This window comes from Perognathus longimembris, chromosome 17 (assembly GCF_023159225.1).
Source record: "Perognathus longimembris pacificus isolate PPM17 chromosome 17, ASM2315922v1, whole genome shotgun sequence".
Taxonomy (NCBI): domain Eukaryota; kingdom Metazoa; phylum Chordata; class Mammalia; order Rodentia; family Heteromyidae; genus Perognathus; species Perognathus longimembris.
Genome location: NC_063177.1, coordinates 41,521,870 through 41,536,796, shown reverse-complemented (window position 1 = coordinate 41,536,796; position 14,927 = coordinate 41,521,870). Strand labels below are relative to the sequence as shown.

Here is a 14,927-nt window from a genome sequence, read left to right as displayed (position 1 = left end):
ACCCCACGGCCGGGAGGAGCGATCTGTCCAAGCGAAGTGGTATGGGCCACCCGCAGCATCTTTCCTCCTGGCCTCGACCATTCTGTACAGATTTTTCCATGTGCTCCACTCTTTGAGATTTCTGCTGTCGGTTTCCATGTAATATTCCCATCTTGGAAGCCCACCAGGGTCCTGGCAACTTGCAGCCACCAGGCACTAGAAAGTGTAAGACAGTCTCACCTGCCCAGGAGTCTCATTGTTGCTCAGTAACTTTGGTGGGGGTGGGGGGGAGTCTTCCCTTCCACCTTGTTTAAGTGTTGCTCTCAGCCCAAATGGACTGGAGCTTGAATGCGTGTGGAGAGGAGGATGAATGGAGAAAAAGTCTGGAAATCAAAGTTGTCAATGACAAAATTATGTTTGTTAACCAGAGACCATGAATACTAATGACTTGAAAAAGAACTCGAAAAACGAATGAAATTAAATAAGATAGAACCATGGTCAGTGAACTTTAGCAGACTAGAGTTTATACTGGGGGAAAAATGTTGAAAACCCTGACTAGAACCATGGTCTGTCTGAAAGATTAGAGGAAGATTGTATCTTGACATTAATGATAAGTTTGTTTTGTTTTTTAGTAGCTTCATAACCATGATCACTTTTATTTTTCCTTCCCCTTTATCCCTCTGTGTGGTGAGATAGACAGTATTGTTCCATTTTAAGGGCCTTATCCCTCACCTGAGACAGGTGTGTGAGGGGCTTGTGTATTGCCTGATGCCTCAGAGCTAGAACTGGTAGGTTCCTTAGGCCCCTGAATCAGGGGCCTAATGAAGAAAGGAGAGAAAAATGTTCGGTGTGATATTTATGCCCTTAATGTCAGAGGCTGTTTACAAAATGCTTGTCTTGCTTAGGATGTGTTTAGATTTTTCTCTTGATGGTTTAAAAGTGATGTCAAAGTCAGTTCCATTGGAGCCATGCCAGACTCTCGAATTTTGGTTGTTGTTTTTTTCAAATACCTCTAAGACATCCTGACTTATATGGAAGAGTACGATGAACTTCTCAGAAGATCTCAAAATAAAAGTTAAGTGTTTGACTTTAATTTTAGAAATCAGTTACCAAGGTAGATATACCTAGAAATATGTACTAGCAGTTGATTAAATCAGCGGTAGGCTGCCAAGCTTTAAGTCATCTTCTGATTGTTTTCTGACTATCTGGAGCAGTTCTGAAGGGGGTTTTCTGCCCCTGGTGTCTGGTAGGAGTTTGTGGGAGCGGCACCACAGACAGAAATCCTGCCAAAGGAGCCTTCATCTATTAAACAAAGACGTCTGGTTGGGCCATTTCGCCTCAGCAGATGGAGGTTTGGTTCCTCATTTTGGTTCTCCTGATGAACACTGACTCCTTTGTGATCTGCTTGGAGTGTTTGTGTGTCATTTATTGCTGAGAAGAGGACTCGCCCTGATTGATTGTCCAACCCTAAGCAAACTCTTGTGAGTTTTTGAGTGAGTGATAAGAGTTCATCTCCAGCTAGGACCTGTTGAGAGACCTGTAGAGATATGAAAGAGATTGATGCTTCCTCGATGGTTGTTTGCTTTGTCCTCTCTTAGTGTTGTGTCACTTTGGCCTGTGAAGTCACTTTTAGTTTCCTATTTTTTTTCCTGTTTCAGTGGACAACACATGGACTTTCCTAACAAGCCTGCCTTGTGAAAAGCTGACAAATTCATCCTGGTTGGGTTGACAGATGGCCTTTCTGGGATAAAAAACTGAAATCTTAGCACCAAATTCAGTCCTAAATACAAAGTCAGGCAGGCAGGATACTTCTACCCATGACTTTCATCATCTCAACATTGTTGTGTTTTTTTTTTTCCTGGCAAAAGGTTAAAATGCAACTAAAATTCTGCTTTCGTGATTAATAAGTCTCTACCACAGTTGTGTCTGATGCTTCCTGTTTGCCCCATTTTAGTATTTCAGTTAAACTGGAAGCAGCATCTGAGCATTTTTGATGGCACCAGGGTTAAATGAGTGGCTAATGGGGACAGTTTAGGGAGTTGGTTTGCGGAGCTCTAAAGATAAGTCAGCGCTCTGGGTTCTGCACACTAAGATCTCGAATAGGGGAAAGGTGTAGGGCTGAACATCTTAAAGATGAACATTCCAAGTGTGAAGGCTCTGTGTTTACCTAATGGATGCTGACTGAACACAGGTAAGAGCAGAATAGAAAGGGCCAGGCAGAGGGCAAATTGTAGAGGAAAGCATCTTAGCTGCTTGGAGCAGAGCACTGTGGTACGAGGACCTTAGCTCTGGGCTTATCTGAGTGATAGTACAGAAAAAGTAAGTTTTCCTCTCTGTCCTATGTGTTTTTTATTCTAGTTTAAAGGGCTCTCTGTCCTTGTCTTATATTCTTTAATCCTTTCACTGCCTGATATAAATACCTTGAATTATGTGCATCAGGAATAATTGGTAGCTAGGAAGAAAGACAGGGACAAGGAACAGAAATGTGAAGTCTAGTGAGAAATAGACAAGATCCCTTAGGAATTCGTTGTCTAACCCAGAATCTAAACCCACTTTCTTTTTTTTTTTTTTGGCCAGTCCTGGACCTTGAACTCAGGGCCTGAGCACTGTCCCTGGCTTCTTTTTGCTCAAGGCTAGCACTCTGCCACTTGAGCCACAGCGCCACTTCTGGCCGTTTTCTGTATATGTGGTGCTGAGGAATCGAACCCAGGGCCTCATGTATAGAAGGCAAGCACTCTTGCCACTAGGCCATATCCCCAGCCCGTAAACCCACTTTCTTGACATTTACTTGACTTCATTTTCTACTAACTTGTTCAAGAAAAGATAAGGGTTTTTTTTTTTGTTTTTGCCAGTCCTAGGGCTTGAACTCAAAGCTTGGGCACTGTCCCTGAGCTTCTTTTTTTTTTTTTTTTCTCAAATTTTTATTATCAAACTGATGTACAGAGAGGTTACAGTATCATACGTTGGGCATTGGATACATTTCTTGTACTGTTTGTTGCCTTGTCCCTCATGCCCCCCTCCCTCTCCCCCTTTCCCTCCCCCCCCCCAGGTGTTCAGTTCACTTACACCAAACAGTTTTGCAAGTATTGCTTTTGTAGTTATTTCTCTTTTTTTACCCTGTGTCTCTCAAATTTGGTATTCCCTTTGAATTTCCTACTTCCAATACCAGTAAACACGGTTTCCAATATACTCAGATAAGATTACAGAGATAGTGTAGGTACAACCATAGGAAGGTGATACAAGAACATCATCAATAATAGAAACTACACATACACATAGGACGTTGAAAGTAGTTACAACTGTGATATATCACTTTTTTCCATAACATGGAGTTCATTTCACTTAGCATTTATACTAAGTGAAGTGAGCCAGACCCAAAGAAACATGGACTCTATGGCCTCCCTTATTGGGAATAATTAGTACAGGTTTAGGCAAGCCATAGCAGAGCATCACAAGGCCCAATAGCTATACCCTTAGGAACACATAAGATGATGCTAAGTGAAATGAACTCCTGAGCTTCTTTTGCTCAAGGCTAGCATTCTACCTCTTGGGCCACAGCGCCACTTCCAGCTTTTTCTGTGTGTGTGGTACTGAGGAATCAAACCCAGGGCTTCATGCATGCTAGGCAAGCACACTACCAGTAAGCCACATTCCCAGCCCCTGTTTTTGAATTTTTTTGGTTTTGGTTTTCCCCCAAATTATGTCAATTTTGAGCCTAATTAAGCCAGAGAAGCATCTTTGTCTACTCTCAGTAATAATGGATTATCAATTGATATCAGTAATCAAGTAATTATGGATTGTTGCTAGTTATTAATAAAAGCCTAAAAGATGCATAGCCCATCATTGAGATGGGTCTGCCTCTGCCCATTTTCCAGATGTAGAAACTAAGGCAGAGAAGCCAAGTAATCTGTCCAGAAGAAGAGAGTCTATCTGCAATATCACCATGTTCCATACAGTGATTTAGTGGTTTTAGGCTGTCTGCTTAAACAAACCAGGCAAATCACTTTACTTCTGTAAACCTGGCATCTTGAAATAGGGCCTGAAGTCTGTCATGGGGCTACTTTGAGTAGAAGATAACGAGAGACTCTATGTCCAGTGCTAAGCATGGTGGTATCACTATTGTTGTTTTGTTGTTGTTGTTGTTGTTAATAGTTGTAGTAGTAATATGTAGCATTTATCCATTACTACACTGTGACCAGACCTGTTTTCTATAAGATGATTTCAAGAAGAGTCAGATTGCCTGACAAGATGGAGTCATTGTCTCAACAGGATCTCTAAGAGGATATTTCTCTAGCCTGGAGTTTTGGGGCTGCCACAACCTCCCAGCCTTACATTAAGTTCTGCCCTCGCCTTATCCTATAAAAGACCTAGGATGTTCCCGGTGAGAGCTGGCAGTCCTAAAGAGGGGGAATCCCTGGGTCTCCCAGACACAGCCAGGCCTGTCTAGGGGCTCCCCAGTATCTTGTGCATAGTTAAATAGGTCCCAACACTAACTCGGGGGTTGAGAAAAAGAAGAACACTGTAGAACGTAAGTCAATAAGACTTGTTCTTTGAGAGGCAGGAGGCAATGCCAGGAGGCAATGTTTGGTGTTCTGCTGTACAGTTCCCACCAGCACATAGGACCTCATCTCACCCCACTTTTTCTCTTTGAAAATATTTCTTGTACGCTTTTCTTTACACCTAGATCTGAGTGCTCTGAATCTACAAGGGGCAAGAGAGTAGAACAAAAATAAAAAACACTTCATGTTAGATTTTAAACTCCCTTTTTTTTCTTCCTTAATACAAAACAAAACTTAGAGGCTCCCAATCAGGTTGCTGTTCCCTTTAAATAACATTTTGTTTTCTCTTGGGGACGCTGTCTTGATGGCTGAAGAGTCATTTCTAAAGTGAAGCTAGTGTTTAGAAAAAGTAGATCACCGGATGTGGAGCCTCATGTGGAGCTGGGTTCAGATGAAAATGAAAGCAGGTGGCAGGAGCCCTAAGCCTTCAGGCTTAGGTGAGAGCAGATCGCGTGGACCCTGCTCAGCCTCTGGCTGGCCCCAAAGCCTGCATTTGATAGGTGTCTTAGTCATTTTCCAAGCAGCTTTGCTTAGGTGAGCAGGGCACTTTCTCTGGAAGGTGAGTCACCCAGCAGTTGACAGATTGATCTCCCACCCCCACCCCCACCCCCACCCCACACACAGTTGCACAGGAAGTCCTGAGCAGGCCTGGTTGAGCACCCCTTTGCCCAAGATCACCCTCATTCCAGCCCGATAGCTTGCAGGTAGGGAAAGAATAGGAGGTTGCTGGGGTTGGATCCAGTGGACAGGGCACAGAGCCCAAGTCAGCAGTGTCACTGCACTCCTGAGCCCAGCCACCTTGAGGGTGGAAAAATGGCCCACATCCAATGACAGTCAGCAAAGCTGCAGGAGGGGAGCTTTGGCCCCAGGGAGCTGGGAAATCCCTTGGCAGAGAGGAGAGAAATACAAACTATAGTTTGATATGAAAGACCTTCTGGGGAACCCTTTTTACCCCCTCTACTCACTTGAGTTGAAAGCTTGCAAGAGCTCCAGTGACTGGAAAGGCTCAGTTACACCCTGGATTTCAGCAAGTTTATGGCACTCCAAGCCCACCACTCTGTTGTCTACATTCCCAAGGCCAGTGTTTGGATTCGGAAGCAGCTGCGGGACACCTGAGCCATCTTTGCCTCCCAGTTTCTGGTGATTACAGCTTCTCATGACCCTCTTCCCACTAAAGCTACCATCAGGTACCCATTTCAAGGCTAGTACTCTACCAATCAGGGCTGCTAACTAGCAGTCAACTTTCAGCCAACTTTCAGGCTGGCATGGCTAAATAACCCAAGGCTTTAGCCACTCTGACAAGAACGAGTTATTAGAATTCTAGATTGGAAATGATCAGTAGAATTTTTAACTTCCTGTATTTTGCAGAAGATAGACTGGTGGCCCAAGAAAGTCAAGCAAGTTGCCTAAGGCCACTCAACTAGTTAATGGCTAAAAGCCAGGCTCTTCGCTCTGTGCCCTTCCACCACAGGACAAAGGAACTACTCCAGTTCCTGCCCTTATTCCCCCATGCTGACCCCATCGCCCAGAACCTTCCTGCAAGTTCTGCCTTGCCTGGGAAGGGTGAAACCTGAGCAGCTGCAGCTCTGTGTCTAAGAAAAAGTAAACAGAAAGCTGTTTATTTGACGCTTTCTTGTACCATGAAGGTCATGTGATCAAAAAGAGGACAAGGTTGATAAGACTATATGATTCTGGGCAGGGTGAGCCAGAAGTCTCAAAGGTTACTTGTATTTCAGGGCACTAGGTCCCCAAACAGCGTCTCACCCAGAGTAGGCATTGAGTGACAATTGATTGTGGTTTCAAACTAAGCACCAAAAAGTTCTTTTGCATCTTTCTTCTCTGAAGAACTGGCCCGTTGCCCATAGCTTGCAGGTGGCCAGAGGAACCCAAGCAGTCAGGCATCATCCCAGCTGGATCTGTTGGGCTCCTGTCAGTGAGAAACTCTTTCTTGAGGGCAAAATATAATGTCATTTCTGGATGGTGACCTCCATTGTAGCTGAGATCTACCACACTCTTCCTGCCAATGTTCACCTTTGCTTTTACTGGGTTAGAATTGGTGTTCTGGTGGATACTGAGGGATAGCTGGCAGGTTTGAGAGGAAGCAGGGAGGGCTTTGCCAGCCTCAAATGATGGTACAATTGCCGATTAAGATCACACCTGCAAGCCAGGTGCTGGTGGCTCACACCTGTATTCCTAGCTACTCAAAAAGCTAAGATCTGGGGCTGGGGATATAGCCTAGTGGCAAGAGTGCCTGCCTCGGATACACGAGGCCCTAGGTTCGATTCCCCAGCACCACATATACAGAAAACGGCCAGAAGCGGCGCTGTGGCTCAAGTGGCAGAGTGCTAGCCTTGAGCGGGAAGAAGCCAGGGACAGTGCTCAGGCCCTGAGTCCAAGGCCCAGGACTGGCCAAAAAAAAAAAAAAAAAAAAAAAAAAAAAAAAAAAAGCTAAGATCTAAGGATCGAGGTTCAAAGCTAGCCCTGGCAGGAAAGCCAATGAGACTCTTTTTTTTTTCTATTCTTTTTTTTTCTTTTTTTCTTTTTTTTGGCCAGTCCTGGGGCTTGGACTCAGGGTCTGAGCACTGTCCCTGGCTTCTTTTTTGCTCAAGGCTAGCACTCTGCCACTTGAGCCACAGCGCCACTGCTGGCCGTTTTCTGTATATGTGGTGCTGGGGAATTGAACCCAGGGCCTCATGTACACGAGGCAAGCACTCTTGCCACTAGGCCATATCCCCAGCCCCCCAATGAGCCTCTTATCTCCAGTTAATCACCAGAAAACCAGAAGTGGCGCTGTGGTTCAAAGCAGTAGAGCAAAAGAGCTCAGAGACAAAGCCCAGGCCCTGAGTTCAAGTCCTACAACCGATGACCATAAAAAAAAAAAGGTCACACCTGCAGTCCTTGGCCCCAGGGGAATTAGTTGGGTGAGTCTGGCTGGCAGGACCACCTAGTAAATGCTTTGCTTTGAGAGGCAGGAATAGTTCTACAGAGACTAATGTAAAAGACAGAAAACCATGTACCATGGTACCAACCACTTCCCACATGCACCATATCCACCTGAGCCCAGGGGTATATTGTACAGGTAGGTAGGGGTTCATATTCTCACACCATTAAAGATGTGAGTTTCCAGGTCAGAATTTAGGAAATGAACCAGCTAGGGGGCTCGTAGGCCATCTTGCAGAGCACTGTCTTCCTGGAGTACAGCCACCATAATGTAACCACTTCAGGGATCTTGGTCCCTCTCTTGAGTATGTCAGGTGATTGGAAACAGGCCCTACATGTCCCACTCAGCCCATTGGGCCTTCCGTCTGGGACTCTCATTTGTCCCTCAGGACTGTTAGCAGTTATTCTTTGATCCTGAGAATTCTTGCTGAAGATAAACAGCCAAGCTCAGCCATGCTCAGCTGGGTGCTAGAAGACACAGATACACTCAACTGGTGATGGTTCAACTTACAGTTTTTTGAAGAAATGATGATGTGGCATTTGGAGAGAATTTTGAATCGAGTCTTTTCCTAGGTTAGCAGTAATGATTCAAGACTTGCTAGGCATGCTGAGCAGAAGCAGTGAGCTACAGCCCCCAGTCAGCCAACCATCACAGGGCACTTAATGGTCCTTGTAATGTGGGCTGTGTTGTTAAACTATGACATTTGATGAGTTAAAAGTATTGGTTTCGAACATTTTCAGCTTATGATGGGATTCTTGGGACATAAAATCATCATAAGTCAGGAGGCACCTGTAAAACCCAGTAACTTGTCATACAGTTCCTTCAAGGAGCTCCCTATGGGGGATGATGAACATGGAAGGAGACGTCATACCACACAGATCCTGCCAGATACCCCATCCCCAACGTGACCACTGCTAACCACCATGTGCAGACCTCCCTGGCAGGAAGAGCCCCCTTTTCATTTTCTGTGGGTGTCTAAATGGGAGCACCCCAGCATTTCCCTCAGCCCTGGGCCTGTTCTACTTGTCAGCTTGGATCAGGAGCATGATAACAGTCTGGAAACTAGCACTTCAGGAGAAAGCAATATGTGTTGGCACTGGGGCAGGGAGTGTGGCTTGAGTAGTGGACTACCTGCCTAGAAAGTACAAGGCCCTGAGTTCAAACCCCAGGACTGCAAGTAAATAAATATAAAGTGAATCATTGCCAGTGGGAATGTGTTCAGAAGCAGCTAGTGAGTGGCCAGCTATTAGAGACAGGCTGGGTCAGATTACAGGGACTACACTGGCAAATCCTATGCTCTGAGCCCCTCAGTCTGACTTGTAATTAAAAGGTGCAAAGTCTGAGCCATGACTTCCTTTTTTGTGTGTGCCAGTGGTGGGACTTGAACTCATGGCCTCATGCTCTCATTCAACTTGCTTGCTCATGGCTGGTACTCTACCACTTGAGCCATGCCTCCAGTCCAGCCTTTTGTTCATCAGTTGGACATGGAGTCTCTTAGACTTTGCTGTCTACGCTGGCTTCCAACTGAGTTTCTCCATTACTTAGCCTTTTAAGTAGCTAGGATTACAGGTATGAGCCACCAGTGCCCAGGGAGCCCATCGTTTCTTGACAGCTAGGGTCAGCATTCCAAGAAGGCCTTTCAGGGTCACAACAGGGAAAGCTCCCGTACCTGTCTTGGTCATTATCATATTCCCAGTGGCCAGCCCAGCTCTTGGAATATGATAGCTACTGGATAAGTCTTTGTTGTTGAGTAAAAGTGCAAGCTCCTCTGTGAGATCCTCCCAAACTGAGGGAGAGACATGAGAAAGCTGTGGCTGTTTCCCAGTTTTCTGCCTTTCAGCAGAGAATCCATCTGAGATCTTTTGAGAACATTTCCCTTCAGATCTTGTGTCCCAAGCCCTTTCCTCCCCTCCTGGAGAGAATAGGAGAATAGGACCCCTTATAGTAAAGGAACATATCAGATGCCCTCCTGCTGCTCATTACTCAAGCTGGTCACTCTGGCTAGTTGTTCAAAGTATATATATAGAGAGAGAGCAAGGTCTGAAACTAGGCCATGGTCTGTTTCTACCGTCTAAGGTCAGAATAGACCATGTGTTTTCTTCCATTTCCCCCCATGCATTGGAAGTCTTCTGTGGAAAGCCAAGCTATTTGGGCTTCTTGTTTATTCTGAACTTCCTCAAACTAGTTCCTCAATTTTAGAACTGGTCACCAGTGACTACAATGAACTCAAATTCTCCTCCCTTATAGGGAGCTGAGCTTGTCTTTCATCCTCTCTCCTTCTCCCCCTCCTTCCCTCTCACCTTCTCCTCCTCTTCCTCCTTCTCTCTCCCTCTCTTCCTCCCTCCTCCTCCCCATCTTTTTCCCCACTCCCTCTCCTTTTCCTTTTCCCTCTCTTTCCCTCCTTCCCTCCCTCCCCCCTTTCCTCCCTCACTTTTTCTCTTGTATGCTGGTCCCGGAGTTTGGACTGAAGGCCTCAGTGCTACCTCTAAGCTTTCGTGTTCAAGGCTAGTGCTCTACTACTTGAGCCACATCTCCATTTGACTTTTTTGATGGTTAATTGGAGATAAGAGTCTCATAGACTTTCCTGCCCAGGCTGGCTTCAAACCATGATCCTCAGATTTAGCCTTTTGAGGAGCTAAGATTACAAGTATGAGCCACCAGTGCCCAGCTCACCCTCTCTTAATACAGTCAGACTCACCTATGAAAACTACATTTACATGTCCAGAAAGGAGGGCACAGAGTATGACTCCAGCAGAATTCACTGTGGTCTAGGGAACTAGACAGTTGTTTCATATAGCCAGAATGTTCCTTATAATGATGACCTGTAAAGCTTTTATTGTTTGATTTTCATTTCTTGGGTTGGAACGTAGGGCCTTGCACATGCTAGGCAAGTGCGCTACTGCTGAACAACATCCCTACCCCCATGAAGAAAGTACATTTTCACTTATCAAAGAAGTTGGAAAACCATGCGGAGTGGCACATGCTTATCATCCCAGTACACAGATAGATGGCTGAGGCTAGGGGATTGTGAGTTCAGGGCCAACCTGGACTATACAGTGAGATCCTGTTCCCCCAAAAAAGATAAAAAGAAGGACAGAAAGAAAAGAACTAGTTAGGTTTGTAATGGCTAGTGTTGAAGGCAGCTTGTGGCTCTATAATCACTAAAAACTGGTCATTGTTGGATAGTGTATATATATATGCTGCAGTCCAACCCACTGCATGAGAATATCCAGTTACAGAAAAAGTACCCTAACTTGCAGATTTCAACAACTTGTGAAATTGTTTTTCATTAAAAAGGTTTTGCTGGGCTCCAGTGGCTCATGTCTATAATCCTAACTACTCAAGAGTGTGAGATCTGAGGATCTCAGTTCTATGTCAGCCTGGGCAAGAAAGTCTATGAGCCTCTTATCTTCAATTAACCAGCAAAAAGCCAAAAGTATAGTTGTGGCTCATATGATGGAGTAGCAGCCTTGAGCAAAAAAAAGCTAAGGGACAGTGCCTAGGCTCTTGAGTTCAAGCCTCAGTACTGGCACTTAAAAACAAAAACAAAAATTATATTTATTTGTATAGAATGAAGTATGTGGGGCTGGGAATGCGTCTTAGTGGTCGAGTGCTTGCCCAGTATGCATGAAGCCCTGTGTTTGATTCCTCAGCACCACATAAACAGAAAAGGCCAGAAGTGGCACGGTAGCTCAAGTAGAGTGCTAGCCTTGAGCAAAAAGGAGCCCAGGGACAGTGCCCAGGCCCAGAGTTCAAGCCCTAGAACTGACTGGCAAAAAAAAGTAAAAGAACAAAATATGTGTAGTTGGTTTTTCCTAGATGCTACTTTCACCTCCACTCCAATTCCATATTGATCTTTGGATTAATGGTGCTCCCTATGGTGTCCTTTCTGTTTGCTGTTGGCTCTCCTACAGAAAGAAAGTTGAATGGAAAGTGTCATCCTATTCTTTGAAATAGAGCAAATGCTCAGTGTCAAGGGCCTGGAGACAAAGTTCTTATCTGGCAGCTGATGTCCAAGGCTTTGTTACAAAAGAACAATAACATAGACTGCAAATGCTCAGAGCCTGACTTTATAAAATGAATGGCAAATTTGATCAAGAAAAATCAAATCATGTCATTTGCAGGAAAATGGATGCAATTAGAGGACATCATATTGAGCAAGATACCTCAAGCTCAAAAAGCCAACTGGGGTTTGTTTTCATTCATATATGGAAGCTAGACCTAAAAGAAATACATATTCATGGACATATACATTTGTATATGTATACCTATATACACAAATGTTATATGCATATACATAGAACATCATTCAAACTTTGGGTCTGCTTAGGAAGATGAAGGAAAGAGAGGGAAAGGAAGGATAGAACATAAATAATTTGGAAACACAGTGCAACTATGTTGGAAAGCTGTTTATCAGTAGGGGACTGGGGTGGAGAGAATGTACAGATCTAGACTAAAGACTAGCCCCACCACAAGTCCAGATCAGAGTCTTTGCTTTCTACTGGGTTTTTTTGGTCTAAGACTGGGACTTAATTTGGTATCTCATTTGCTGGTGCTCTACCACCTGAGCCACACCTCCAATGTCTCTCTCCTCCTTTCTCCAGAACATGGACAGTTATTCATGCTTCCTGATTCAAGATGCTTCCTCCTGGGTCAGTCCCTGGGTTTCTCACTAACAGATCTTTGCCCTGTGACAGCTTCTGCATTTGGGTCCCAATTTTTGATGCTTATGTCATTAGCAAGGAGATTCAGTGCCAGGGCTAAGAGTATGGCTTTGAATAAAAGTCCCACGTGGGGTTAGGAATATGGCCTAGTGGCAAGAGTGCTTGCCTTGTATACATGAAGCCCTGGGTGCGATTCCTCAGCACCACACATATAGAAAACGGCCAGAAGTGGCGCTGTGGCTCAAGTGGCAGAGTACTAGCCTTGAGAGAGAGAGAGAAAAAAAAAAAAGAGAGAGAAAAGAAAAAAAAGAAGCCAGGGACAGTGCTCAGGCCCTGAGTCTAAGGCCTAGTACTGGCAAAAAAAAAAAAAATCCCACGTGCAGATCTTCCTGTGGTCACTTCCCTGTCATGTCGTCTTGGGCAAATTACTTGGCCTACTGATCTTCAGTTTCTTCCTCCATTTAAAGGCCATAATATTAGTACCCTGCTCACAGAGGCTCACAGAGTTGGGAGGATTTAAGAAATAATGCATAATACATAGCTAACGATATAGCTGCCAGTGTTAGTGTTGACAGCCAGCCTGTAATTCAGTGCGCACAAATGGCAGCAGATGATGAAAACACCCAAAGATGACCACAGGATGACCAAGAGTAACTCTGCCAAGAAGTGGTGGGTTCCAGCTCATTGTGCACCACTGGATTGCTGCCAAGTCACTTTTTGCTGTAGAAACAGAGGCCAGATGAGGGTACAGAATGTTCTCCAAAGACATCCATAGGGATTACTGATCCCTCTGCCCCCTGTGCCCTTAGGATTCGATTCTCTTCCTCCTCCTCTGGCAGAATCTGTTCCACTGTTCAGTCTGACACTTGAACTGCTAGTTAGAAATATGCAGAGGGATTTCAGCTCTGCATAAGCAAGGTCACTCAGTTAAAAAAATAATAGCAATAATAATAATAAAGACTGCTCATTTTGTGTGTGTGTCTGTGTGTGGGTATTTATGTCCATTCTGGATCTTGAACTCAGTGTCTCATGCTCATCCTTACCTTCTTTTGCTCAAGGCTAGTGTTTTACCACTTGAACCACATCTGCCTTCTAGATTTTTGCTGGTTGATTGAAGATAAGAGTCTCTCAGACTTGTCTGTTCAGGTCAGCTTTGAACCTCAGTCCTCAGATCTCAGTGTCCTAAGTACCTAGGATTATAAGTGTGAGCCACTGGCTCCTAAATAAAGAAAGACCGCCCATCTTGAAATAGATTCTATCTCACTGGAGGTTCTATTAACATTTATGAAGTGTCACCATATGCACAGCAAGGTATTGTATGATTTAAAGGTTTCTTGCAGTGATTCATCTTGTAAAATTCTATTATGTAGGTTTAAGGATACCTGTTTCACAAATCAAATGACCTTCCCATGGCAACACACTAGTGTTGAGGGACTACCATTTGTGTCTTTCTTCCTGTTACACAGCTGGAAGGCCATCCTTTCAGCATTAGTAAATGCTATTGTGGAATAAATCACCTCCAAAGGCTCTTCTGTTCCTATGACCAGTGTGAGATTCCTTTAGCTAGGGTTCAAGTCCATCTATAGGAGAATAGATGGAGAGAAGATGGTATATGTGTGCCATGGAATCTCATGGCGTCATTAAAAGAGTGAAATAGATCTCTATAGGCTGAAGTGAGACTGTATTCGTAACAAGTAAAAGATGTAACCCGTGTGTTAGGTATGTATAATTGCATGTTTATCTGAATACCTAGCTATTTATGAATCATGGTAATGGAGCTGATGATATATACCAAATTTAAGTCTCGAGTTTTGAGGTGGAAGAAATGCTGCAGAGACTCTCGTGGTATCAAACTTTTTTTTTTTTTTTTTTGCTTAAGGTTAGCAATCTGCTACTTGAGCCACAGCGCCACTTCTGGCTGTTTTCTGTATACGTGGTGCTGGGGAATCGAACCCAGGGCTTCATGTATATGAGGCAAGCACTCTTGCCACTAGGCCATATCCCCAGCCCCGGTATCAAGCTTTCTAATAAACAAGCATTTTGTTTTTGAAGTTGTCTTTTTTAAAGCAAAGCAGAGCCCCAGGCTGGAGGCTTGTCTCAAGTGGTAGAGTGGGAGCCTGGCAAGCTCAAGACCCAGAGGTCAAACCCCAGTACCACCAAAAACAAAAGAAAGAAAGGGAGGGAGGGCCATTGATTAAATATGAGAAAGGTAGGGCTGGCTGGCCAGAAAAACTTGTCCCCTTGATTTTCTATCTAGGACCAGCCCTCCAATATCACCCTTCATGTAAACAGTGAGGCAGCCAGCGGTACCCGCTGTGGTCCAGTCCTGTGATCTTTCTGGAGCTGCTTAAGCTGAGAACATCCTTATAGCCCAAAGGAGTACAAACCTCTAATCACTGCACATACTCATCACTGATGAGCATGGGTAAAAGCAGGGAAGCAGTGGCCACCAAGGCTGAGGGCAGCTAATGGAGCAGTTTCTGAGCATCTTCTTAGTTCTGAGTCACCACTGATCCAACTCAACAGTCCCCAGGGAGAACAAGAGTAGAGAGAAATGAAAAACAAAACCAGGAGGGGCAAGCTTGCTGGCTGCTGCCTCTTGTGTTAGTGGCCCAGCTGCCAAGATTCACTGGCTGTGTTAGAAGTTCTGGTGAGACAGAGAAACGGTGGGTGGGGGGTGGAGGGAGTTTACCAGTACCAGGGCTTGAACTCAGGGTTTATGTTCTCACTCGGCTTTCTTGCTCATAGCTGGTCCTCTGTCACTTGAGCCACACTTCCAGTCTG

At 44.7% G+C, this 14,927-nt stretch overlaps 1 protein-coding gene across 1 annotated transcript in view; it reads left to right on the top strand.

Annotated features, from left to right (window-relative positions):
- Positions 1-14,927, top strand: part of Map3k14 (mitogen-activated protein kinase kinase kinase 14) — a 43,301-nt gene that overhangs the window by 604 nt on the left and 27,770 nt on the right. The window lies entirely within an intron of this gene.